The sequence below is a fragment of the Cavia porcellus genome, unplaced genomic scaffold (assembly GCF_034190915.1).
Source record: "Cavia porcellus strain 051 isolate PalLab524CR breed Dunkin Hartley unplaced genomic scaffold, mCavPor4.1 scaffold_1, whole genome shotgun sequence".
NCBI lineage: Eukaryota > Metazoa > Chordata > Mammalia > Rodentia > Caviidae > Cavia > Cavia porcellus.
The window spans coordinates 219885026-219908967 of NW_026947484.1; the positions used below are offsets into that span (position 1 = coordinate 219885026).

General features: G+C 46.7%; 1 long non-coding RNA gene across 1 annotated transcript; it reads right to left on the reverse strand.

Moving 5' to 3' along the window:
• Window positions 1-12066: 12066 nt before the first annotated feature.
• On the reverse strand, window positions 12067-18566 carry LOC106028284 (uncharacterized). The gene is made up of 3 exons (XR_001201903.2): window positions 18369-18566; window positions 17444-17643; window positions 12067-12470 (listed from the first exon to the last, which is right to left on the reverse strand). It is a non-coding gene; the product is annotated as an uncharacterized LOC106028284 (long non-coding RNA).
• Between the last annotated feature and the right edge of the window lie 5376 nt (window positions 18567-23942).

Consider the following 23942-nt stretch of genomic DNA (forward strand, 5'->3'; position numbering starts at 1 on the left):
ATAATCCCAGCACTCAGGAAGCTGAGGCAGGAGGATTGCTGTGAGTTCGAAGTCAGTTTGGGCTACCGAGTGAGTTCAAGGCCAGCCTGAACTATATGGCAAGACCCTGCCTCAAAAAGACAAAAAATAAAAAATTTAAAAAATATATTTTCAGTAACATATGTATGACAAAATTGCCATAATCATTTTTAAGTGTATGATTTAATGGCACTAATTATATGAACTGTGTTTATCTAATTCCACAGGCTTTTCATCTCCCCCAAAGAAAAGTCCATAACCACAAAGCAGTAAGTCCTCATCTCCACTCTTCTCCAGCCCCTGTAACTGCTAACCCACTGTTTGTCTCCACGAATTTGACTATTTTAGATATTTCACATAAATGACAATGCTCATTCTTTTGTGTCTTATTTCACTTAGAGTAAGGCTCGTGAGGCTCAGCCCTGTTGTAGTGTGTCATGTATTGGAACTGTCGTGTCTTAAAGGGCTACATCACATTCTCCTGCAGGTACATGCAGTCATTTGTTTACCATTCATCTGCAGCAACAAACACGGGTGTGCAAATATGTGTTCTACTCTCTCTTTTCAATTCTTTCGGGTTTCTGCTTACGGCGAAGCACTATCCACTTTTAACTACCTCCCCCATGCTGACTGCTCACATCAAGCCAGAAAATTAACTCTGATCCTAAAAATAGGCAGAGATTTCAGTGTTCTAGGGCAAGCTGGCTGCAGTGCGCTCACTAAGAGGTACCTGTGTGAGTCCTTCCTCTCTCCAAAGCCATGACCAGTGCTGCTTTGGCTCGCAGCACAGAGAGCAATGTGTGAAGTCAGACGGCAAGGAGGCACAGGTGACCTCCACTGGCTCCTGCTACTGCCCTCTCCCTGATAGAGCGCATGTCCCATTGTTCCTGAGCAGAACGGCCCTAGGGGAGGCTGGAGAGAGGCACCTAGTTTTTCCTGGGCCTGGCCCAGGCGAGGTGCTCTGTCTGTTTGCATCATTCCCATTGCATAGCTCAGGGAACCAGCTCTGAGTCGTACCTTACTGATTTGAGGGCTCAGTGGCAGAAACTGGAAATGCAAAAATGAGAAAATATCGGTGCATGATGCATCCTGAAAAAGGACATACAAAATGTCTTGGGAGTTCAGGACAGGAAGAGACTCCCACTACTTCTGAGATGAGGAAAGTTTTCTGGCAAAGGTGGACCATGTAGTTACTGTGTTACTGTCTTTCCTGTTGCTTGGACACAATATCTGACACACACAGAGGTTTAATTGGGCTCGTGGTTTCAGGGTATTAAGTCCGCGTTAAGTACAGCGTGGAAGGCTGTAGTTCAGCAAAGCTCCTCAATTCATGGTGTCCAAGAAGCAGAGCAGGGAAACAGTGCCAAAGAGGCACAGGGTGAGGGGCCACATACAGGACTGAAGGCCGTGCCTCCATGACCACATGGACACACCCCGAAGTGTGCCCCACCAGTTCCCCCAGGGGATCCCAATGCCAATCAAGTTGACATTGCATCCTATATTCAACACTGATCTTGCAAAGTACTTTTATTTCTCAAGAAGGTGGCGTAGGAGTGGGGCAACAGGAACAGATAGAATTGGCAGTCTCTAAGTTGCTTGGGAATCCCTTTCTGTTATACCTGGTTAAATGCTAAAGTCCAGGAACTGCTGTCTTGTATGCCACTGTTGTGGAGATTTCTGGGGAATAGACACTGTGATGGAGACTGGAAAGCAGGGTGCCACTAGAGGGTACCTTCAGGATCAAGGCTTGTGGATGGGAGGGGAAGAGATGCAGGATGCGCCTCACAAAGGCCTTGACCAGCCCTGGGAGTTCTGCATGGACCCTTCTTTTTCTTTTCTTTCTTTTTTTTTTTTTTATTGGTACTGGGGATCGAACTCACGACCGCCTGCTTGCAAGGCAGGCTTATGCCGCTGAGTTAAATCCCCAGCCCCTCTTCACTTGTCTTATTGGCCTTGTCCTGCCTTGGTCAGTCCCTAGGAAGGACTGCCAGTGTCACAAGGTGCAATCATAGGTGTGGTGGTTAAACTCAGCTACAAAAATCCCCAAAGAGGAGACAGCTGAGTCTTATCAGCTGTCAACTTCCTACACATCTGGAGTGAGTGGCTCTCCAATAGCAACAGGGAATCTGGGCAGCACATTGCAGGGTTCATGAGCACAACCCATCAGCGTCCCTGCCCTGCTCTGCACTCCAGATTGAGCACATCTAACTCCTTGGGGTGTTTGTTTTTCCTCACCTAGGCTATGGCTTAAAAAAAAATCCACTTCAATGTGTTGAGTAACTTCTGTAACACCTTTTGTATTAGACAAGAATACAATGTATTAGTTATTATTATTAGTTTATTTGGTATTAAAAATGTTTGGAGCTGGGTGTGGTGGTACTGCCTGTAATCCCAGAATTTGGGAAGCTGAGGCAGGAGGAGTACTGTGAGCTTTAGGCCAGCCTGAACAGCATAGTGAAACCCTGTCTCAAAACAAAACAAAGCAAAACTGGGGATATAGCTCATGGTAGTACACTTGCCTAGCACATGTGAGGCCCTGGGTTCCATTCCCAAGATACATACATTTGTGTGCGCGCATACACACACACACAGGAATATGTTCATTAATTCAAAATGCAAGATTTTAAATACACACTTAAAATACATTTGAAAATAAAATACATTCTGATATTATTATTACTTTTCAGTAGGATCCCTTGAGGAAAATGTTAAGATTCCTTTAGCTTTCAGAGCAAATGTAACAAATCCCCAGCATACCAGCAATTCAGAGACATGAATGCTTTTTACACTTACTATTTATTTATTTTTGAGACAGGGTCTCTTTGTAGTTTAAGCTGGCCTTGAACTCACTAGATAGCCCAGGCTGGCCTCAAATTTTCAGTAATCCGTTTACCTTGGTCTCCCACATATTGGGATTATAGACATGCACCACCATATCCGGCTTAAAATTTTTTCTCTTATCAATAAAGAAAAATAAAGCCTGCAGATGTCTGAGCTACAGCACAGGCTCCAGGTGCACACATTTTCCCGTGGTCTCTAGATTGCATCACTCCATCATGAGTCATTAACTCTAACAGAGCTGGGAGACTGATCTCTATAAACCACTCACCATCTCCTTCATGTTCAGGGAAAGGACCAAAATGGGTCTTTGATAATATTCCTGTATCTTTTTTTCTCCTAGTAAATAACAACTCAAAATGACTTGAACATGAAGAGAAGATTCTGGCTCAGGTACCTAACTATCTCAGGAGCTTCAGGAATGGCTGCATCCAGAGGTTCAAGTTCAACAGATCCCCCTTCCTCTCTGCCTTTTGGTTTCGCCTCATCCTAGATGCCTCTAATCTCAGACAGGCTCTTTTGCTGTAGATATAGTAGCGCCAGGTTTTTTCAGGTTCCTGCTCAGCTGGAAAGAGCAAGCCTGTCTTTCAGGAACTTGAGTGTAAATCCTGAGGTTTGATCAACTTGAATAGCTCTAAGTCACAAGACTTCCTGGGCCAGTTTCTGTGGCCAGGAAGAGGAGATCTGCTGATTGTCATGAGCTGCAGACCCAGAATCAGGGGTAAATTCCTTTAAACATAGACTGACCCAAACTGAAGTTAAAAGCCATGGCTCGTAGATTGTGACGACACAGTCAGTGGCCATGGCAGAGTTGGTGAGGCTGGGGCTCATTACTCGCCACACTTCTAGTGTACACTGGGAAGTGCAGACCCGGAAAGCTAGTGTTTCCCCGGCTTCCTTGTAGCTGTGAATACTGCTGTGGTTTGGTTCTGCCCACTAGATGCCCTTCCACGAGGCCTGGCTCCCTGAGCCGAGTGGAGCCAAGACTGCCCTGCAGAATTTTGTTGAGAAGGTTTTTTTCCTTTCTGCAGGAACCAGAGTGGAAGCCTGTGTCCAGACTCTGGACAGGCGGGCCATGTCTTGAGCTAGTGTGGACTGTGGAAGGCACCGTTGACTTACTGAGTTGTGCGTCCTATTCATTTTATTTACCAAGAATGAATTCTACCCTGGCATCCTGATCTTGGCACCCGAACGCTCTCACCAGCCCCGCTGCGTCTCCTTCAGGACGGCCCCTTTCCTGTCCCTCTCCCTTGCTGAAGGTCACCCTCCAGAGAGGCACAAACTCATTCTTCATCTCTCACGCTGCCAGATCTATGTGGAGTGTGTGAGTGTGGCCAGAGAAGCATTATTAGACATTTTCTGCCCTTGGAAAAGAGCCAATGGAGAAGGGGCTTCCTGCCTGTTTCTGCACGGACTGGGGGAAGGTGCTGCGTTACACTGGGGCAACTCTTGGCGATGGGTCTGAAGACTCAGCTGAGGCCAGGAGAAGGCAGAGCAGGAGGAACCTGAGGTCCTGGGTCCTTCAGCACACTGACAGGCCGGCGCTGCACAAACTTTTCGACGGGAGCCTGTACTAGAGCTTTTCGATTGTTTCAGCCTCTTCCAGGTGGTTTGTGTGGCTACCTGCTCCTGAAAGTGTCCTGATATATGTCTACACCTATGTCTGTGTGCACATCCATATCTATATATCTATATAATGTCCATCTTATTTATGGAGAATGGAGCTGGGGTTAGGGGCAGGGAGTAAAGGAGGAGACAGACTGCAATTCTGCTGATGTCTCATGCAGATTTAATAGCAAATTTGGTATAGCCAGGATTCCACAAAAATCCGTGTGTGTGTGTGTGCATCTGTGAGAGCAGGGGAGATTCAGACGTTTACCTTTTGGCTTCCTTAGCGCTGAGGGCAGCTGCGGGCAGAGGGTGATGGGGTGCTTGTGCCGGCTGACGTTGGTGCCGCCCGCACACCCCCATTCTCATTCACATAGGAGTGGATCACACGCTCTTGCTTTTCCCAGGCCTCTTCTGCCTGCTTCCCCATCTGGCCCTCACACACCGTCTTCAAGGCGCACAGGGTGAATATCATTTGTCCTGTATTTCTGACGCGAAAACTGGGACGCAGACTTAAATTACTTGGCTAATCTTGCCCAGCTAATTACGGTTGTGTGACCCTGCTCTAGTTTAATCTCTGTATACCACATAGTTGCCTCTTAACTTTGGAAAATTGATTTGCTAAAGAAAAAGAAAGAAAGAAAGAAAAAGTTTAAGAGCTTTGCAGGAAAACAGGTGCTAAGCATGCTCCAAAAGGAATCGGGGGCTGTTGGGAGCCACCACATTGCCGAGCCGCCGCATATAGCGATCATGCGGCCTGTGGTAAAGAGCAAAGCCTGAGTTAGATTACCCCTCCCATCGAGCACGTTAGTTTCCTGCTTACCGCGTAAACAACCCGCTCAATAATATGTTAGCCAATCAGCTTGCCTTGCTTACTTTAACATGATTGGACACTGTATCCGTATATATACTGGTGCCACCCCTGGGGGGAAGTAGAAGCCCGAAAGGAGCCGCGGAGAGCGGACCGGTAGAGGCTTCGGAGCGAAGCCCGAAAGGAGCCGCGGAGAGCGGACCGGTAGAGGCTTCGGAGCGAAGCACGGAAGGAGCCGCGGGGAGCGGACCAGAGGAGGCTTCGGCTGGGAGCGATCCCAGGGCAGGCTGTACGGAGAGAAAATAAAAGAAAAGGTTGTCCACTGCCAGACTTTGTCGTGTGTCCTTCCTGCCGGCCGGGAGCGACACCGACATTTGGTGGCCCGTACGGGGAACAACTGATCACCCCCGAGACGTGGTAGTGGACAACGTTCCTTGATACAGCACTGCGAGACAGGTGAGTAGGGGATAAACCTGGGCCCTGGGTGGCGCGCACCTACAGGGTTTTTAGACTCCCCTCAGGCTCACGCGTAAGTGGCGGATTTTTGGGCCTCACACGGTGAGTAACATATTAAATATGGGTAACGTACCGAGTAACGACACCCAGCCCTTGGTACAGGTCCTCCGGAAGCTCTTAAAGTCCAGAGACCTCAAGGTGGGACACAAAACGCTGGAGAGCTTTTTTGAGGAGATTGATAGTTTCGCTCCCTGGTTCTTGCCCACAGGGCACTTAAACCTGCCCTCATGGGAGAAGTTGGGCAGGGATCTTTCTCTAGCGGAAAGGGAGGGCGGGGCTTCGGTCTTCGCTCGGCCACTGTGGGAAATGATATATGCATGCTTGAAGAGCGAGGGTGGTTGCAGGGAAGGTTCTCAAGAGCTCATTAAAGTGCGTAGGGCATTCAAACAGGCCCAGTCAGGGAGCTCCCGGGAGGGGTCCGTCAAAGGAGACAAAGATATAAAGGAGGAAGATGGGGCTCAGGCCTCGGAGTCGTCTGACTCCGAGAACGAGGAAGGCTTAGACAACGATGAGACCAAGGAGCCTAGATGCCAAGAGGATAGGCCGCTCGATAAGGAGTCGCAGGGTTCTTTCCCAGCGTTGCGCCGCGAATTGCGCTCCGCTCAACTTGGTCTGTGGAGGAGTAGAGAGCTCCTGAGCGCCCCCTGGCGCGAGAGGGAGGCGAAGCCTTCCGCCCCACCTTGGGGGCTGTTCCCGGAAGCGATCCCTCGCCACGAGGCGGCCGCGTGGGAGCTCCCTCCCCTTTCGCCAGAACAGGAAGTGATGCACGGGCCCCCATTTTCCGCCCAATCACGGCCGCCGTCTTATGCTCCGCCGCCGGCGGGTCGGTATTTTTACAGGCGGCTTTGGCAGGGGGGACGTTTGTCTCATGAGGTACATCCACCACCTGGGATAGATAGTGGCCCCTACGGGATATTTCCTGTACAAGTAGCTATGGGCCAGGGACGTAATGCATGGGAGCCTTTTGAGATAAAGCAGATTAGAGAACTTAAAAATGCAGTTACAACCTTTGGGCCGACTGCGCCTTACACCATTGCCATGCTGGAGAACCTGTCTTCTGGGCCCCTCACCCCCGCGGACTGGATTCAGCTGGCAAAGGCGTGTCTGCCCTCGGGTAGTTACCTGGATTGGCGAGCCTGGTACACAGAGTTCTCTGCCGAGCAGGCTGAGAAAAACGCTGGTCGAGGAAATGGGGGCTGGGGATTTAGCTTAGCGGCATAAGCGCCTGCCTTGTAAGCAGGCAATCACCAGTTCGATCCCTGGTACCAATAAAAAAAAAAAAAAAAAAAAAAAAAAAACGAAAAAGATAAAAATAAAAAATAAAAAATAAAAAACAAAAAGGGGGAGTAAGCCAAGGCCTGCCTCCAAAGGCGCGGTTATCTATGGCATGACAATGGATGGGCCCGGATCCGGTAATCAGCTGGAACCGAGGCGCGGTTTGTGTTTTTCTGCAGGAATCGGGACGAGAACCACTGTGGGTACCGGAGAGACTGACACGGGCGACAAAGCCCTCGACTAAAGATCAGACCTGCCCTACCGGAGATCCATCACAGACCAACCAACAAGATGAATAAAAATAGCGGTAGCCCAAAATGGACAAAAAGATCCTCAGGCATATGCATGGCTCGCTCGCCTAGCCTATGACCGAGTCTAGGGACGGTGAGCTTCCCACACTCCTCCTCTAAAAAATTATGATATAGCAGGGTAGATGAGTCAATGATGGGTAAGAGCATGCCTCCCCAGCATGACTCAACCTAAGACAGGCCCTACCCCATACCGCACGAAAGCCGCTGAATTACTAGGTTCCGCCCGAACCAAATGTCGCCCCGGGGGGATCATGCGGAGCGACATGAGTGTATGCCTGTGTGCATCCAGGTTCCGTCCGGTTCCTTCCTGGCCCTGGAAAAAAGACGAGGGCCTCGGGGCCTCGGCAGACTCGGGGACGGCCGACCCGGGCCGACGCCGAGAGCCCTTGGTGGGCCTCCTATCAGGGCATAGGCCTCTACACTCAATTCAGGACGGGCTGCGATGCGTAGACTTATTTAAAATAAAAAAGGGGGAGATGTTGGGAGCCACCACATTGCCGAGCCGCCGCATATAGCGATCATGCGGCCTGTGGTAAAGAGTAAAGCCTGAGTTAGATTACCCCTCCCATCGAGCACGTTAGTTTCCTGCTTACCGCGTAAACAACCCGCTCAATAATATGTTAGCCAATCAGCTTGCCTTGCTTACTTTAACATGATTGGACACTGTATCCGTATATATACTGGTGCCACCCCTGGGGGGAAGTAGAAGCCTGAAAGGAGCCGCGGAGAGCGGACCGGTAGAGGCTTCGGAGCGAAGCCCGAAAGGAGCCGCGGAGAGCGGACCGGTAGAGGCTTCGGAGCGAAGCCCAAAAGGAGCCGCGGAGAGCGGACCGGTAGAGGCTTCAGAGCGAAGCCCGGAAGGAGCCACGGAGAGCGGACCGGTAGAGGCTTCGGAGCGAAGCACGGAAGGAGCCGCGGGGAGCGGACCAGAGGAGGCTTCGGCTGGGAGCGATCCCAGGGCAGGCTGTACGGAGAGAAAATAAAAGAAAAGGTTGTCCACTGCCAGACTTTGTCGTGTGTCCTTCCTGCCGGCCGGGAGCGACATCGACAGGGGGCTCCCGGGAGTCGAGCCCTCTCATCCCCCGCTGGAAGATCTCCCTGGTGTCCTTACTGACTCAGCTGTGTCGTGGGCATCCTGTGCTCAGAGAGGCTCTCCCAAAGCTGCCTGTTGAGTGTTCTTAATTTTTTTTAAAGCAGGTTTTTTCCCTAAGCCTGGAAACGCTCCCTGTGGAGCAATGTGGAGCATCTCACAGATCCACGAGACAGGAGCCAGATGGTATTTGGTCTCACAAAGGAAAGGGCTTGTCTGACTCTGGAGACCTGGAGAGGCTCAGCAACCTTCCTCCCAGGCTCTGCTGCAGGCTGTGGTGGAGTCTGCCCCCCTGTCTTGCCATGGGGTCACCCCTGGCGCCCTCCCTGTTCCTCATTCTGACTACTTCCTCATGCCTTTGGCTACTCCTGGCCTGCCCGGCTTCAGCTAAGTCACCAGGACAAAGGGGCAGTCAAAAGACCAGGATGAAAAGCCAGAGTGAAACATGACACCACGTCATGGCAATGTAAGAAGATTCACAAACTGTCCTCACTGCCTTGGAGGATAGGCTGGGGGGCTCCTCTCAGAGCTGAAGGCCTGGGTCACTGGCCAGGCTGATGTGGCCAGCAAGAGCCCGAAGCTCGAGGCCCTGCACTGTAGAAAGGGCTTACGTGGGACGCAGCCACAAAACTGGTCCAGCACAATCTGCAGCCTGGGCCCTGACCGCCACCTCTCCCCATGGCAGCTGGGCCTTTGCCAGGCTCCAGGATGAGCTTGGAAGGTAGAGCTGGCATCTCGGGACCACTGGCCTGGGTTACAGTTGAGTGTGGTGTGAATTTTCCACATCTGGGACCCTGTCCCTTGTCCCTGGCTGTAAAAAAACCTGGTCCACAGGAGATGCTACATAAATGCCAGAAATTCTATGCAGGAGCCATAGTTGTATGTTTTAAGGGAAATAAATGAAAAGTGGGCCTTAAAAGACTTATCACCTCTAAGTCACTCCCAGAGCCCTTTCCATGCTCAGTAACTCCGCGGTCAACACTTTCTTCCTGATCTGCGGTATCCTCAAGTTCTTTGACTCAGCCTGGAGGAGGGGCCGATGCAGGGTTGGACACAAAGACTGTGAGGAGACCCTGTCCCATAAAATCACAGGAGTCTACACTTACGCTGTGAGCTGAAACGAATGCGAAACCTAATAGGGTTTGGCCACTGGGCGGAATTACACTATTTTTAGATGAACTATTTTAATAGAGTACCCACCTGTTTTGCATTCATATTTTAAGGCTCCTCCGAATCTTCCATTTGTCAACATTCTGTTTCGTTTAACTCCGAGCCGCTGTGAGAGGTGTGATGTGGACCTGCCTCCTCCTTCTGTGGGGCCAAGTGCTGACCTGAAGCAACCCTCTTGCTGTTGATGTACTTTGAGTGCCCTTGTGGCTTGGTAATCACCTCTGCCAGACTTCCTGTTTCGCTAAGCACAAGATTCGAATTACAGTGTGCATTCTGAAGTTCAACAAATGCTTTCTGAATGAATATATAAATTGATAAAAATGAGGATCAACTGTAGTTTAGGCCTCCACAACACTGTCTCCCCTCTCTGATCTCCTCTCCCCTTGCAGAGACCTTGTCCCTTGGACGCAGTGTCCTCCCACTGCCCCTGGGAGGCCTCCTTTGACCCCCACCTAGGTCTGCCCTCCAAGTTCCTATTCGTAAAGGGGACTCCAGTAGAAAGAAATGTGGAACCCAAAAGGAAGAAGAAAGGAATCCTCTTGTGGCAGACTGCCAGACATTTGCAGGCTGGTCAGGAGACAATAATTTTGGAGGGGCAAATGGAAAGGATTTCAGCCCTGAGTGGCTGACTCTGGGAGTCTGAAACCCAAACCCCGGTCAGTGGAAGCAGTGACTCTTGTTCTGGATAAGCAAAGGTGAAAGTATGTTTCCAGAAGGGGAAATCTGAGACTCAGTTTTCATCAGTGGACGCTTTCTAAAAGGCAAGCCCGATTCCGTTGCTACTCTGCTGCAAATATTAAACTACGTGACGTTCTGAATTTCCCTGTCCATCTCCGTAGAACCTCTCCCGGATAGCAGCCCCCGCCTCACCCCATGTTTTTGACAGCAGCAAGAAAATATTTTAATAGTGTTATGGAAAGTGCAGCAGGGGGCTGGGGATTTAGCTCAGCAGCATAAGCACCTGCCTTGCAAGCAGGCAGTCATGAGTTTGATCTCTGGTACCGATAAAAAATTTTAAAAAAAGTATTAAAGCAGGGTCCACATTTCTTTAGTCCCATCTGATCTTCATTTCTTTTCTTCTTTTTTTTTTTTTTTTTGGTCTTTTTGAGACAAGTCTCACTGTGCAGTTCAGGCTGGCCTTGCACTCACTGTGTAGCCCAGGCTGCTCTCAGACTTGCAGTGATGCTCCTGCTTCAGCCTCCCGAGTGCCGAGATTACAGGTGTGTGCCACCACGCCCAGCTGAGCTTCATTTCCTGACACTCACCTTCTAACCACATCATACAATTTGAGGACTCTGGATGTACCTTCCCCTCCCCTCGATCTGTGAGTTCCTGCTTGTTCTGTTCTTTGTTTGAAATCCCCTCTTCTTGTTCCAGGAAGGTCTGCGTGTTGCCGCTCCCCTTCTCTCCCCAGTGTGTGTCTCACTTACAGCCCTGACCTGACTATCACGGTCCTGATAGTCTTGTTGTGGTCAAGGCAAGTCAAGGATCTTTTTATGCCTTTCATCTCAGAACATGGGGCATTGGCACATGCTTGCTGATGGGATGGATGAAAGCAGTTGTTCTCATCCCTAAATCAGCATCTAATAACCTCTAAGATGCAGCGCTGGAAAGGAGGACTCAATGAGCCAGAAATCCCGGAGCTCAATGTAGGTAACCAGAAAAAGCGCTGTTCACCTCCTCCGCCAGGGGCTCTCTTCTCTCAGGCAGTGATGTCTCACTCCCTCACTTTCTTCAGCAAAGCCTTTCCTTGCCTGACCACTGCATCGAAATGGTGGCCACCTAGCCCGGCATCCCCGTCCTCCTCTGACTTCTTTGTCCCTTTCCTTTGGCTTTGCTGCCACCTGATATTCTCTATATTCCTTTGTCTATTTGTGTGTTGTGTGCTTGTTTGTGACACCTACAATGTAAGCTGTGTGGTCAGGCATCTTTCTGTTTTGTCCTCTGCATCCCTAGTGCCTGGTCCAGTGAGTGGCACATAGTATGTTCCCATGGGCTGAGTGAATGAATGCGTGTAGAGAACGGTACATGTTCCTGGAGGATGATACTGTTTTGTTTTGCTTCCCAGGATTTGTTCTTAACAGGATAGAACTCCTAATAGCTCAAAGGCAAGAACTAGAGCCCACCGAGGTGGTGGTTTAGAGTTCTGGATAAGAACAGCCTCTGTCAGCCTCAGCAATAGCTATCAAAGTTCCCACCTTGTGCCTGCAATACTAGCCTTGTATGTGAAGAAACAAGATCCAAGCAAGCAGTAAAAATGAATCCTAATAAATCATACAGAGAGAGAGAGAGAGAGAGAGAGAGAGAGAGAGAGAGACTCGACCATTCATGCCAGTCTTTTGATGCTATCCCACCTTCGATGTTTGCTCTAAATTCTATAAAACCGACTACACTGAGCTACAAGAAAAGGCAAATATCAAGAGACGAGCTGAAAATGAAGCTTTTATTTTAAGAAGCACACCCAAGGGTTATGACTGGCTTCTGAAGATTCGTTCCCGTAGCACAGGAGATTCAAGCAGGCGATTTGTGGGCCTGGGTCTTGGTTTGTACCCCAACTGACTCCAGAGCGCAGGGCCAGCCTCTTCCCCTGGCCACAGCTCTGCCCACAGAACAGCGAGGGAGTTACTGCAATGAATTCCAAGGTCTCCTCCATTCCTGGTGTTCTGTGACTCTGTATCCTGATGAGGGTTTCAATCTGTCCTTCTTAATGAAGAGATTCAATTATCTAGGACATTAATTTCGTGGAGTGTTCCGGTTAATTGGATCTTCAATAAAACAGATCCCCCAATTTTGTTTATTACATTAAAAGGGGTGTTTTTGCATTAATTTACACCTGTAAGGGGGATAAAAACATTTAACTGTAACACCTAGAAATCTTGCTAAAAGATAATCCTTCATAAAGAGATTCCTAAACATTAACTGTGACTTGTAGTTTTTTAAAAGTGAGCTTTTTACATCACAGGCATATGCACATGGCAACACAGATTTTGGGAAATAATCTTTAACTTTTCCATACAATGCAGTATGCTGTTTTCTATTCCAAAATATTATTCAACTCTCTAGTTGGTTTAATGGCCTGCAGCAGACAGCACGGTCTGATGTTGCCACATGAAGCTCTGTGAGGGTCAGCAAGAAAATGCCCAGGATGTCCAAGTGGTCATTCTGATAGCTGTCCTCCGGCTCTGATTCTGTGGGCACTGTGGTGACTTTATGCCTTTGATGCTACTGGGATGAGATTTAAGCAGGGCAGTGGAAGGTAAAGAGCACTAGGCTATGAGGCAGAATTTCTGACGTCTGGACTGGCTTCTGTGCCAGCTGTGAGACCTCGGGTAACCCCTTAGCTTTCCTGAGTCTTGGCTACTTCCTCTGAGAAGGGCTACCCTGTCTACCTCAAGGGGAGGCTGTGAAAACTGAAAGCAACAAATGTGGGGAAAAGCCTAAAGTGTGATATAAATAAAATGAACTATTAATGATAGCCAAACATTTAGACCTTAGGAGAGGATTTTAAGTGTACCCGAAATAAACGAAAGCTTTATTTAATGACTTATTTATTACAGATGCAGCTGGGTGCTTTGAGAAAGATTTGAGGAGCTGTGTACCAAGGTTAAGGGGGTCTTCTTCACTGGTTTCTGCTTTGGGCTGGAGATGGGATGTGGAGACTTGAGCACTCTTGTGCAAACTCTATGACTGAGCTCTACCCTCAAACCCCTTCTGTGTGCCTGAGAGAAACTGGGCATATGGTTCATAGACTGGCACATCAAAGCCCCTTGGGGTGGGCACCTTGGTCCTTGCACTGAAGAAGGGAACAGTTTTGATAGGGATTATTTGGAATTGTCATCCTGTTAGGATCAAAATCCTTGGCCAGAGATGGCTGTCTTCATGAGGAGCTGTCAGAACTTCTGTTGAGTCAAATTAACACGATCCACATGGATTTCTTCCTTTTAATTGGTAACATAGAAGAGACGAGCGATGTAGAATTCTAGATTTTTTTTTAAAAAAAGCCCCATAAGTTACATTTATTATGATCCAGCAATTCCATTACTGGGCATATATCCAAAGAAATTAAATCAGTATGTGGAAGAGATGTCTGTACTACTAGCACAATAGCCAAGACGCACAATCAATGTAAATGTTCATCCATAGATGAATGGATATGGGAAATGTGGTACACATATAAAAGGGAACATTTTGGGGCTGGGGATTTAGCTCAGCGGCATAAGCGCCTGCCTTGGAAGCAGGCAGTTGTGAGTTCGATCCCCGGTATCGGTAAAAAGGAAAAAGACAAAAAAAAAAGGAACATTTTTCAGCCACAAAGTAAAAGAAATTTTGTCATCTAAAGCAACATGGGATGAATTTGGAGGAATTATGTTAAATAAAATAAGTCTGGCACAGAAAAATAACACGTGATCCTTTCTTGTATGGGGAGAACTAGAAAAGTTGGTCTCACAGAAGCAGAGAGAATGGGGTTACCAGGGGTTGGGGTAAGGAGCATAGAAAACATTGGCCAAAAGACACAAAGTTTCATTTCAGTAGGAAGAAAAACTTCAAGGGATATATTGTACAACAAGTTGATTAAAGTTAATGACACCTATATTGGTTCTTGCCATTGCTAGTAACAGAGTATGATATTCGTGAAAATTGCTAAGAAATTAGATTTTAAGTGATCTCAACACACACACAAATGACACATGAGGCAATCTATGTTAATCATCTTCACTGAGCCATTCCACAGGCACACATATTTCAAAACAACATGCTGCACATGATACTTCTGTCAAATAAAGTAAAAAATGAAATACACAAATTCAGGAGAGACACAATTATGTCTTTCAATTGAACAACTGGGCAAATGTCTTACATTCTACAAAGTTTTTAATATAAAAACTTTAATTATGTGTTAAATTGGGAATAGTGACAGCTGCCTGTGGGTTCCTAAACTGACCTCTGTGAAAATTCCCAGTGCTTACTGGGAGTAAACGTGGTGGGGTGTGGCACTGGCTTTTATTTTCCAGGTTCTGTAACTTTTGCATTAGACAATAATAAAGAAAACTCAGAAAATATCAAACTTAGATTTAAACCTTGGAATTGATTTGACCTTTTGTTTCTATGAAAAGAAGACAGACCTGAGAATATAATAATTTACCTGAGACACCTCATTTGTACAAAACTGAGACTAGACTCTGGGTCCTCCAGCACTTAATTCTCAGAGTTTTTTCTACTACTAAGTCTCCTTCTAGAAGTTAAGACTGGAGAGGCCAGTCTGTCACACACCAAAAAGCCTGACTGCAATCCAACAATGAGAAAGCATAGCCAATCTTGATTCCAAGTATTCAGACTCAAAGGCCAGCACCCTTTCTATTAATTCTTAGCTTTTAGTCTTTTTTTTCCGGTACCAGGGATCAAACTCATGACCATGCGCTTGCGAGGCATGTGCTTATGCTGCTGAGCTAAATCCCCAGCCCCAATTCTTAGCTTCTAAAAATTTTTTGTTCTTCCCAGCTGGAGTTTGAGGCAGGGAGAGAGTCTTTCTTTTCTTCAACTCATCTCTTCCTCTATGCTGCTTAACATACTTTTGGATATATTCTTGTCTTTTGATTGAAGAAGGAAAAGAAGAGAAGGCAAAAAAGGAAGAAATATAATAATTTGCTGTTGAGTGGGAGGTGGGAGCTAAAACTCACAAAGGAAGTCCCGCTTTTCCTTCCAGCTCCCACACTATCCATCTGTCGGGAAGATGACCTGTCCTGAGCCGGGTGCTCAAAGCCATCATGCATTCTGCATGGAGCTTGGTAGATTCACCAGGCACTGTGGTGGGATTGTTAGAGCCCAGCATGTGAGAAAATGTGGGTGGGGTAGGGGGACCAAAGTACAATGGATGAGGTCTCTCACTCTCTCTGAGCATTAGAAATTGCCTTTTCTGTCCTTGGAACTGTCTCAGTCTGTGCCCACATATTGAGTTTAGGCAAGGAGACAGAGAAAAAAAAAATAGCAAACTCACCTCCAGTTGGAGGTACTTTGTATTCTAGTCTTTCTACCAGTTCCCTGATACTATTTACTTTTCAGAGTTGGTAAATGCTTGCTTCAATATTCAGAGGGAGACATGGAGTCATCAAGAGATGGAGGACTTTTCATGAATGGGCTGGGGCTGTGAGGTAGGAGCTTACATTGTCAGGCACTAAATTTCTCACACTCTTCTAGTTCCAGGCAAAGCGGGTTTGGCAACCCAACAGCAGTCTTATAAAGCAGAGACAAACACACAGCAGGGCATGGGACCCACGGAAGGGAACCTGAGTGTGTCACCAAGATGGTCTGCCCCAAGAAGCATGCCCAAGTTGAGCAGTTCTTAAAACTGTGGCCATGTGACCCACAAACGCTTGTTGTCCTCAGCTGGAGAGGTGGGGAGAGGTGGGCCACCGCTCTGTCCTGGCAGATGAAACACCACAAAGGGTATTTGATATCGGAAATGGTTTTAAAGCCCTTCTGGCTTTTAAAAGAATGGTTTCAGGATATTCCTCGGGAGATTCTGCTATTTCTCAGGGCCCTTTGCTTAAGGCGTTTTTCTACCTCCCTTTACCAAGCATGTACCTAGTTGTCTCTGACAATATAGAAATCCTTTTTGGAATTTTGTTTAGGTCTTTGTCCTTCCATGCATACATGGGCTTGAATAGGCAGAAATAACCTTCCTGGGGTGACAAGTGGCACTCTGTGGGATGCACTGCATGGAAACCCTTGTCTGGGAGGCCTTGGCAGCCCTGAGTGAGAGCAGAGTTAAAGCTACAGGGTGTGTGTGTACCAAGCAAGACCCTCCAGCTGACATCTGAGCTGTGAGGGGGTGGAGATGATCCTCGGTACAATATGGTGACCTCTGATCTCCTCCCTGCTTATGAGTTTGGTTTGGTTTTGGTTTTACTCTGGTGTTTGTACTGACATAAATTTAAAGATGGACAATTATTCTTCTAAGACATTTCCCAAGAGGATGACCTTAGCTTCAGCTTTCTGCAATTTAACTGGGCAAACCTGTGGTTTGTTCATTTTCTTTACAGACACGGAAGAGCAGTTCCAACAAGCTTGGGCAAAAAGAAGCCAAAGGTTGAGCTGGAAGGGCGAGATGCCGCAGAGCCCGGGAACCAGAGGTAGGGACTGCGGTGCTGCAGTTTCCTGTCCCGCTCATGTTTTTGTTCTTTGTTCCTGTGCCTCAGCTTCACCCCAGTCACGGCTGCCAGCTTCCTCCTACGGTGGTAAATGGGGTTGCTGCAGCCCTGAGGAGTGGCATCTCGGTCTTTACACTGGAACGATACTAACCCCTTCCTTGCTTTCAGGATGAAAAAGACAGGCAAGAACTTCGATTCTTCCCTGTCCCCTGGACAAGCCCACTGATGGTGGTGGTGGTGGGGTTCAGGAAGAGCTAGGCAGCTTCTGGGGTAGATGTGCAGGTGGAGAAGGGCATTTACTCAGTGTGTGCATGTGTGTGTGTGTGTGTGCGTTGCTAAGAATCAAACCCAGTGTTCATGCATGCTAGGCATGTAGTCTACTGGTACACTATGTCCCCAATCCATCCAACATATTTTTCATGAGCAAAAAGATGCTGTGAGAGGGTCACAGTTCTCACTGATGAGGGAGAGGTGACCCAGAGATTGGTGGATGAAGGGAAAAGGCAGAATGTGTGCAGTGCTCTGCAAAGTACCGGCAGCGGGAAGAACTGAGGCCCCTGTGCCAGGAAGCAAACTAACTGCTCCTTCAGAAGGCGGTTCTGCTAGGAAAAAATGCCAGTTGAAGTAAACAGTGTATTTTATAATGTGGTTGCTTTACCTCTTAATTCTAGCTCCCTAGTTTTTTATATCATGGTAATGGTTTGGGCGCCGTCAGCAGATCTGTAGACCACACTTTGAGTAACTCTGCCCCAGGGGAATTTTTGCATATTCTGTGCAGGAGACATGTACGAGAACGCTCATAAGGCTGGGGTATGGCTCAATGGCACAAGCTTGAGGTCCTGAGTTGGATTCCTGGTACTAAAAAACAAACAAACAACAAAAAAAAACAACGCTCATAATAGTTAATTTACAATGGTTAGAAAGAAATGATTCAGGTGTCCATAATAACACAATAATCAAGGTGTAATCGTACAGTATATAGTAGAGAAAGTGAATAAATTACAGCTGAACATACCAATGTACACAATTTTTAAAAATACCCTTGAGCAAAGAGGACAAATTGACAAGGCTACAATTAATATGGTTTCATCACCACTAAATAATATACCCATTATGGGTCTCTAACACACAGATTAGAGCTGTAAGGGCAAGCAAAGGAATAAATGACAACAGGGTCAGGTTGATGGCTTGCCTTGGGGTGGGAAGGGACAGTGAAGCAAGAGAAGATCTAGCATGGAGGGAGCTTCAAGGAATCCAGAATATTCCATTCTCAGCTTAACCTGGGTGGTTTGCACAAGGCATTCAAGTACATACCGTAGTCGATGGTCTACTATATATTTTTGTATGATTTATTTCACAAGGAAATAAAACTTGAAAATGTGTTTACCTGGAGCTGACGCTCCTCCAGACCCTGCACAGTGAGGAGTTTGGTGTGGCTGACTAGCCTGGCCTCAAAGGAATTAGAACCCTTCCTAACACGGCGCATAGTGGTCAGTGAAAGGGGGCCAGCAGCCCCTCTGCCACCTCGCTCTCGGGCACCAGTGTGAACCTCCTGTCTGTGCGGCCTTGGGGCCATAGCTCACCTGCTGTTTGCCTCTGCCGTCCTGCAGCACAGTGCTCAGGATTTAGCCTGCTGCTCTGTGTTGCCACCACAGGCTCCATTTCTTCCAGCTTCTCACGGCTACCTTGTGCGCAGGAAGCAATAATACTCTTTAAGTGTTTGATCCCCAAGCACATTTGGAGCTAAAAATGTGAAAGCACTTTGGACAGCGTGGCAATGTCACTCCAGGGTTTGGTTGTTCACCATTTGTTGACCTTTTTAGGGAAAGTTTATCTTTTGCCTGCTGAGGTTTACTTTAAATTCCAACTGGTTTGCAAATACATTCTTTGGTGACAGCTGTAGTTTGAAATGTTTGACCTCACTTTGCTCTGGATAAATAGTCTACCAAGTCTTTTTTAACCCCTTGTGTTAGATGGATTTTCTTGCCCCAAATTTGGTGTCTACTACCTTTACAGCTATAAAAACTCAGAGTCAGAAAGGACCTCGTATGTGTGTCCCAAATCTAATTCCTCACCCAGTAAAAGGATTATTCTGGCATGTGTCTAATAACTAACTTCTGAGAGTTTGCTTTTTAAGGACATTGATGTAGAGACAATGTGTACCGTAGTTTATAAACTCTATAAAAATTTTCACAAGTTTTCACTTTGTCTTGGAGAATCAGAAATTAGTGAGAGCCGTTCAAGTTTGCGAACTGGATTAAAATGAACACAGGCTCTTGTAAAACTGGTTCTGGAGGTACAGGAGGCTTTACATGGTCAAAGACAATTTTTATCTACTTAATATAATCGTATTCTGGATTAGGAGAAGCAGAAGGAGTTGGACACGTCCACATACGTGGAAATATAAATAGGACTTTGGCCATTGTTTAAGGTCTGTGCATAATTTCTTCTGTCCTCTTGTTTCTGCTTTCTTTCCTCCTTTTAAGTACTGAAATGAAGACACACAAGTGCTCTGCAGAAGGAACAGGGCAGCCTATAAGGTCCCAGCCTCTACTCTGTTTTTCCTAACTATTGGTCATTGGCTGCCTTCGCCATTAGGCTGGCTCAGCCTAGTTTACAAAGTCCCTGTGAGATCATGTGATGTGGGTAACTGTTTGCCTTTTCCATCTACTGCCCACCTTGGGTTCTGCTCTCAGAAGCAAGTTGTGACCCCACGTTTTGGGCTTGAGCCATGCTGGTATCTTAGCGGCACAGTTCACTTAGGGTGAGGAAAGGAAGTCATCTGGAAAAGCTATTGGAGAAGCAGGGTTGTTCTAACTCTAACCCCGTCTCTCCTCCAAGCTGGGGATAGATTCCAAGATAAAGTGGGTGATTTTCTTCCTTTTACTTGAGAGCAGGAAACTCAAGCACGGGTGAGAGGGAACAGTGAAAGGTGCCAATCTAGCCTGGACTCACAGTGTGAAAGATCCAGTGCGAACACAAAGTTCACCCGAGATTTAGTAAAGAATGTGTTAAGGCTTGGATGAGGCAGGGCCTGATGGCAGGACATGCATAGAACTAGAGAACTGAACCCTTCACACCAGGACAAGTCAGGCCTCAGAGGTCTGCTTCCAGAGGCACTGAGTGGAGGACAGGGGCACTGTCTTCACGCCCCAAGCAGCGACGCATCCCTGAACGCGATGATAGCAGGGAACACGACTCCACATTGACCCCTACACCCCAAACATGCTTGGAACCTGAGTGGGGCTGGAAAGCAGGAGCCAGTGGCATTCTGGACACACCTGTCATCTTCACCTCATTTGTGACAGCAGCCCAGTGAGAGCTGCAAACACTCCTGGTATGGGAATAACTGAGGGCTTTCTCAAGACACTTTGAAAAATTCCAACCCTACCCTTTTAACTTTGTAGAACATTTTTGGGTCTGTAATTATCTTGTTTTTCTTCCAAGGGTCAGAAAAAGTCAGAAAAAAAATTAAGAGCCAGAGTAAATACTTTTGGTTTTGCGGGCTATAAAGTCTCTGTTACAATTGTTCGCCTTTGCCATTACAGCTTGGAAGTGGCCACTGATAATGGAGAAACAAGTGACAATGGATGAATTCTATTGCAATTTTATTTATGGATACCATAATCAGAATTTTTTATAGTTTTTTTTTTTTTTTTGTACTGGGGATTGAACTCATGATCTAACTTGCAAAGTAGGCGCTTATGCCACTGAGCTAAATCCCCAGCCCCTACTGTTTTTTTTTTTTTGTTACAAAAATGTCCCTCATTTGACGTTTTTCATGAATTCAAAAGTATTTTTTTAACTTGCAGGATATAAAGACAGTCCGTGATTCATAATTTACTGATCTCTGTGGGGGCAGGAAAGGTTCATCACCATTTCCCTAGTGTCCATCCCAAGGAATGTCATATTTATTGAGTAGGAGCAGGTTAGACATTTGTTGGAAGAATGATATTTATTTTATCTATAAGGAGACTGTAGCTCAGGAGGTGGATCAACTCTCTTAAATATGGGGCTAGAATTCCATATTTGTGTGGTAGTTGCAAAGTTGGGTATTGGTCATTCGTCCAACACCAAAGCCTGCTCTCCTTCCAAATCACACCTTCAGCCTTCCTCCCAGATAATATTGCCATATGAAAGCTCACAGAGTTTGGAACAGAGAACTTCACATGAGTCAGTGGGGGCAGACTCTGTAGTGTCACTTTTCAACATGCTCAAGCTGCAGAAACGTGACTTTAATTCCTCAGGTGTTTTCTTTATCTGCCAGGTGGGGAGCAGACCATTGCTCATCTATCCTGAAAGATACCTATGAAGAATAAAGTTAGGGGCTTTGACAATATTAAACAGCCATCATGGGGGTTGGGTTATCTGTATAATCTTCAACATAGCCTCTCTCTGTGACTTGAAATTGAGACACCTGAAAAGAGAACAAATTGGTGAAAAGAAAAAAGAAGTATATCTCTAGGGAATGGGAAGGAGCTTACAGGAAAACTAGAAACTACAGAGATGCTGGAGATACGGAGTATTATACATACAAAAGACTGGAGCAGGGGCTGGGGATTTAGCTCAGCGGCATAAGCGCCTGGCTTGCAAGCACACAGTCGTGAGTTTGATCCCCGGTACCGATAAAAAAAAAAAATACTGATGCATTCTGGAAAGCTGACCCAAACAGCCATCATGGGGGTTGGGTTATCTGTATAATCTTCAACACAGCCTCTCTCAGGGAGGCCTCCTCAGGGAGGAGAATCTATGCCAACTAACATGAGGTAAACCCAGAAGGGCTGGCAGCTCAAGGTAGAAACAATGAACTACACCAGCAACATTAGCCACAAGAAAAGTCCACAGCTATTAGGAGCTACAAAAAACAGGTGGGGTTTTCTCCAAAAGTTATTTTTTCTATAAGAAGAAATCCAGTGTAGCACCTGACATATTTGTGAGGGTTTAAGCAGTCACCATTTTGGGAAGAGTTAACTGTTTTAGACCGAGCCACAGAATGACTGTATTTCAGGGTTTCTGCTGTCACCCTACCACAATTACTGGGAAGGAGACAGCCACAGAAACCAGTTGCAGACAGGGTGTAGGCTAGATATAGACCCTCCTGAGAAGTCTAAGCTCATGCCAGAAAGGACATGGGGGTGTCATACTCCATAGTGACAAGCCAGCCTGGTTGTATTGGCTTTCAGAAGGGGCTGGGTCTAAAAGTGATGGCATTAAGCCCAGTGTTTTTTTTTTTGGACCCCTGGTAGACTCCCTATATCCAGCATGGAGCTTAGCGATCTGTTTGTTCCCCATCTACCAACTTTAGCAGGGATCTACATTGGCTTGGCCAGATGCCATAGCTTGGGGTAGACACACAGAGTGGCCTCTGGGGGGGGCACTTAACAGGCCATAACATTAGGTGGAGAAAGCTGTGACTTGGGGTGCACAGAAGAACACAGAAACTGGGAGCTTCCAGAGTGACTATAGCTCCAGGGTGGAAACCATTGAGTGACTATACCCAGCAGGAAAAGCAGTGTCTTGATTACTTTTCTTTCTCATTGTTAAGACAAAACACCTGACACCTAAAGTTAGGGAAGGGAAGGTTTATTTCTTACAGATTGGAGGTTTCAGTTCATACTCAGTTGGCTCCAAGTCAAAACGATATGGATGAGGGGCAGCAGTTCACGGCTGCTGCAAACAGCAAGCACAAACTATAAGAAAGAGAGACATGCCTTTCTCCCAACATTACACTGTATGCTGGCTCCACCCCTGGGCAGGTGTAGCACTCACACTACCAATCTGAGCGCTAGACAACAAACCAATCACAAACACTAGATTCAGCCGCTTCCATGACTACATGAGGCTTGGGGGGCCACCTAGATGCAAACCATAGCAAGCAAGAAAGATTTTAGCATTCACACACAAAAATGTGAGTGAGAATAAAGATGTGCCATCTATAAGAAGCTAATAATCTCAATGAATATAAACATCACATGCCATAAACATGAGCTAAAAGTATTAATAACAACAAGAATGAAAAAGGGAAAGAATTTATTAAAGAAGGAGGAAGGGAGGAAGGAAAGAAGGGAAGGCTGAGACTACAGCCCTTCCAGGGGGAGAACCAGCAGCAGTTCCTGAGACCCACACCATGTTGGAACTTAGGACCCTGGGAAGCCAAGCAAGCACCTCCCCTCCCTGGTAATCGGTGGCAGTGTGGCAGACTGCAGCCCTTCCAGGGGAGAACCAGCAGTGTCTCCTGAGATCCACGCCATGTTGGAACTTAGACACTGGGAAGCCAAGCAAGCACTTCCCCTCCCTGGTAAGCAGTGGCAGTGTGGCAGATTGCAGCCCTTCCAGGGGGAGACCCAGCAGCAGCTCCTGAGATCCGCGCCATGTTGGAACTTAGGACTCTGTGAAACCAAACAACCAGCCTGCCTCCCTGCTAAGCAATAGTGAACGTACTGATGCATGGCCTAGAGTCAAACATCCCACTTCCCTTACCCTCCTTCTCCTGTTTCCCCCCCCCCCCCGTTAGCAAATGGGAACCAGAAATCTGAGCATCTCCTGGGAGGTTGACCATAGCAAATAAGGGGGACTTCCTTCTACCATCTCTTTGAAGGCAAATATTTTTATTACTGTTTTGCTCTTTTCTGATTAATGGTACTGCTCTATTCAATATTCTGTTTTGATAGGTTCTATAGTGTTCTATATTTCATCTCAATTTGATATACGTGATGGAAAGAGCAACTATTATAAAGATAACAAAATATACTGTGATACCTATTACTGTTATCCTGATAACCTGCTGTGAAGTTCTGTACTAATTTCATTGTACGATCTTAATTGGCTTTATTCTGTCTTGTTCTGTTGTATACTTTCAAAATAAAATTTAAAAAAAAAGGGAAGGCTGTGGTGGCTCATGCCTGTAATCCCAGCACTTGGGAAGCTGAGAACCCATGGGACACAATGAGAGCAGCCCTTAAAGTGGAAGATCATGGCAGTGAATGTCAACATCAGAAAAATAGAGCAAGTCCAATAAATAATCTGAGATACCTCAAGGTCCTAGAAAAAGAACAATCCAAATCCAAAGCTAGTTCAAGAAAGGAAAGTAATGAAACAGAACAGAAATTAGTAAAACTGAAATAAAAAACAATACAAAGAATCAAAGAATGAATGAG